Here is a 4,391-nt window from a genome sequence, read left to right on the forward strand (position 1 = left end):
ATCCCCTTTTCAATTAAAACAAAAAGAATCAAATACCTGGGAGTCAACCTAACAAAGGAGGTAAAAGACCTCTACAAAGAAAATTACTGGTCACATTTTCTTTTAACAGACTTTTCAATAATTAAGACAAATCTTATTTAATTTGTAGAAAATTCTCAATTAAGAATCACAATCTTTTCTTAATATTTTATTCCATGAAGCATCAATCCTTTAGTCCGCAGTTTTCCCTCTGGACATTAAGGTTACATTGACTCCATTTATACTGATGTTCAGCCTACTGAGAGCTACAAGACTACCCCCATGAAATTTTAGTCTAAGGAGCAAACAAGTATCCTCAGCTAGTGGGTGAGAATGAGCTCCAGGAAGGAAAACCACGGAGTTCTGAGTCACAGTCACAAAAGACGCACTTCCCTTGGGGCCATAGAAACATCCTCAGAGACGAGGTAAGAGTGAGTTGAGATTTGAAGGATCAAATCCAGTTAGATAAAATAGTGAAGAATGCTAGAATTAGCTAACATGATAAATAGGATTTCAAATGATTGAATTTAATGCTAGTAAACATTTCCACATTTTTAAAGAATGACAAACTGTTTTGCTTTAGGACTCAAACTCAATGTTGAGTGTGTCATTGGCAGAGGACAACGGGTCCCTTGGACCTGATGAACAAGGGAGAAGTGACATCTTTAACATTCTGTTCAAGAAAGTTAGAGCGGATGGGGGGAAATCTTCAAAGTGAAATAAAGGTATCTCAAAAATTGGGGGAGGTTTAAAGATACTTTGTAATGGTTCTAAGGAAAAAGATGGAGTGTCTTTTCAGTAAGTATCCATCTATTTAGATAGTAGCTATTCTAAGAGTTGGCATTTTAAAAAAGCATTTTTTTTTCCTAACTGTAATTTGACAAGGAATTTTCTTTGTTTCAAGATGCAAGTTCTGTAACATTTTATTGAGGGCATAAGAGAATGATTTGAAACCCAATGTGTTGAATTCTCCATGAGAATAAATTGAAGCTATGTCGTTTCACCTTGATAATAAAAGATTTGTTATTTAAGCAACTAACTGCATATTCCAATTTACGAGTACTCAAATCACACAAAATTGAAAAAATGCTATAAAATATTTTTAATATATATGTTGCATATCTTTAATACAGTAAAAATAAGCTTAAAAGTAGTTACAATTTCCAAAACTAAAAACTAAAACATCTGAAAAGCTGCATTGACATGAGATGTAATTTATTTCCTCCAAGACTAATATATTTTAGCATTGATCTAAGTACAAAGCCAAAGAGAAAACATCCATGCCTTTCTGGTGAGAGGGTAGATTGTTACAATTTTCAGGACATTTGGCAATAATTAAAGGTTGAAATTGGGTATACTTTTGACATCATATCTTTAGGTATTTGTTCTTAGGAAATTATGGATATCAAGGAAAAATTGTTGGCAAATAATTTGTACAATATATGCTTTATAGTTTTCTAAATTGGGGAATGACTTACACCCCATTAGGGAATTCATTAATATATTATATCATGCAGTAAAGCATTAAAATTATGTATAACCTGTTTATTTTCACCATTTAGAATATAGATGGGAAAAATGGAGAAAATTGGCTCATAAATCATATTAAGATGGATTTGGGGTACTCCAGTGAAAGAATGAAGTAAGAAACTCCTAAAATTCAACTCTTCCTGTGTATACACTGTATCTAGAGTCACAACTGAAATAAACACAAAAGGACAAACACAAATTTAGCTTTACTGATGAATTTGAACAAAAATTTAAAGGAAAAAATAATATTAATCCTTCTCAAACTTTCAGAAGTAGGAAGGAAAATTTACCAACATATTTTGAGACCAGCATTGCCGAGATAGCAGAGACCATAAAAAAACATAAAAAAACAAAAACAAACAAACAAAACTAAAGCCCATAAGTATGAATACAGATGTAAAGTTACTCAGTAAATTAGCAAACAAAATACAGTAATACATTAAAAGGATCCTATAACATGCACAAGGTGTTTCACTCCAGTAATGAGAGGATGATCAGTATTCACAAATTAATGTGCTATATCACATTAATAGAATGAAGTATAAAATTATGATCACTTCATAAACTGGAGAAAAAGCATTATCAAAATACAGTAACTATCACAAAAAAAAAGGTATCGAAAGAAACATACTCAACATAATAAATAGGACCTTGCCTATAACTATGATCATGCTCATTAGCATAAAGCTCACACTTTCTCTAAGGTCAAGAATAGGAAAGATTGCATACTCTCACCACTTTCATTCAGCATAATATTGGAAGATGAAGTCAGAAGATGAAAATCCAAAACAGTACAAAAATAAATCACTGTTGGCAATTGACACATTCATGCCGTAAATGAGAGTATGGTGTATTATTCAGAACACCACAGTGGTAATTTGCAAATGGAACAGAGATGTAAGTGATCAATGCTTCAGAAATGCAGTTTCCCACATTTTCCAAGCTAGAATCATGGGAATAGGAAGTCAAATCTGTGGTTGTCATATAACCCCCAGGTAACAGATGATGGAATTTAGAACAGTAATTATGGCTGTCTATTTTTATTCATATATTGAACAAAATGAATATAGTAAACAATTTTTTTAGGAATTATAGCAGTTGCTTTATATAATCCCAACATGTCTAATATATATATTCAGGAATGTCAAGTAATTTCAGTAATATATCTATTAGGAAAAACACCCCCAAAATTCTACTCTATAGCAAAATACAGACTTATAGACTACCATTTTAACTTAGTGATGTGTTTGTGTGTATATTAATAAAAACTGAAACATGAATGGATAAACTCACCAATGAAAAGCCAGTGATAGAATGGACAACAAAAGTATGACCAATCTATATTACGCATACAAAATTTCATCTGAAGGAACTTGGGTAAAAGGAACAGAAACCAGAAGGTCAATAGAAGAAAAAAAAATTGCACTTAAATAAATGAAATAGATATTTAAAAGTTCAGGAGATCAAAGAAACCAATGGCAGGTACTCTGAAAATATAAGCAAAATTGTATAATTGTATATACTTAAGTGTATATGTAAAGCATTCAAAAGAGATAAAATTATTATGAATTTGTTTTCAAAAAGAGTTAAAAAGAACTACCTAGACATCTACAAACAACATCACAGAATAGGGAGCTTTTGATTAGATTTTCCCCTAGTTATAAATAAGAACCACTAACTTGATAAAACCTTAATTAAACTAAGGGGAAAAAAACTAATCAAGAAATTAGAAATGAAAGTGGTGAAGTGAGAGGTATAAACATACACCAGATCATTAAATAAGTTATTTTGAGTATCTACATGCAAACAAACTGGACAAGCTAGAAAAACTGGGAAAATTTTAGTGATATAAAAATGAAATAGTTCACTCCTCCTTCAAGAATGAAGTATAGATGAAATAGATTGAAAATAAAGCCACCACAAATAATGATATTGAAATTGCAATCAAAGTCTCCCCAAAATCTAAAGTCCAGAATCCTATGACTTCACTGGTGAAATTATACAAAAATTTCCTAAAATAACTACTACTTATGTTTCTCAAAATTTTCCTAAAATTCAAACGTGTTTATTCCAGAACACATATACGAGGCAAATGTTACTCTGTTACCAAAAACTGACAAGGGCATTACAAAAAGGAAAACTACAAACCGATTTCCCTGATGAATCTAAATGCAAAATCCCTCCACAGATTTTTAACAAGTAGAATCCAGCAATAGAGCAAATAATTTATCAAGTGGGATTCACTCCAGAAATGCAAGTTTTAGTTCAGCATATGTAAAACAACCATTGTTACTCACCACATCAACAAAAAGTAAACTGTAAACTCACATGATGGCTTCAATAGATATTGAAAAGCATTTGACAAGTTTCAACACACATTTCTGATAAAAACTCTTCACTAAGTGGGAATAAAAGGAACATTTAACAAAGAAAAGGTCATACATGAAAAAACTCATAGGTGATATCATAATTGATAGCAAAAAAACCTGAAAACATTTATTCTGTAATCAGAAACAAGACAGGCATATATAACTTCAGATCTGTTTAACATAGTATTCAAAATTGTAGTATTCAAAAATAATGCTACTGGAAAGAGGTGAAAACTGTCACTGTTCACAGATGATATAACACAGAAAATCCAAAACGTACAACAATAAAAATTTCTAGAAATAATGCATGAATGTAGTAATCTAGCAGACTATACACAACACAAATGTCTGTTTGGTTTCTATATGCAAACAATTAGAGGAAAGAGAGATGAAGAAAGTAATACACTTACTACTGCATGAAAAACTGGATGAAATAGCTGTAAGTAAACTTAAGGAAGGCAAAAACTTGAATAC

Source organism: Condylura cristata, unplaced genomic scaffold (assembly GCF_000260355.1).
Source record: "Condylura cristata isolate star-nosed mole 26May11 unplaced genomic scaffold, ConCri1.0 scaffold00016, whole genome shotgun sequence".
Lineage (NCBI taxonomy): Eukaryota > Metazoa > Chordata > Mammalia > Eulipotyphla > Talpidae > Condylura > Condylura cristata.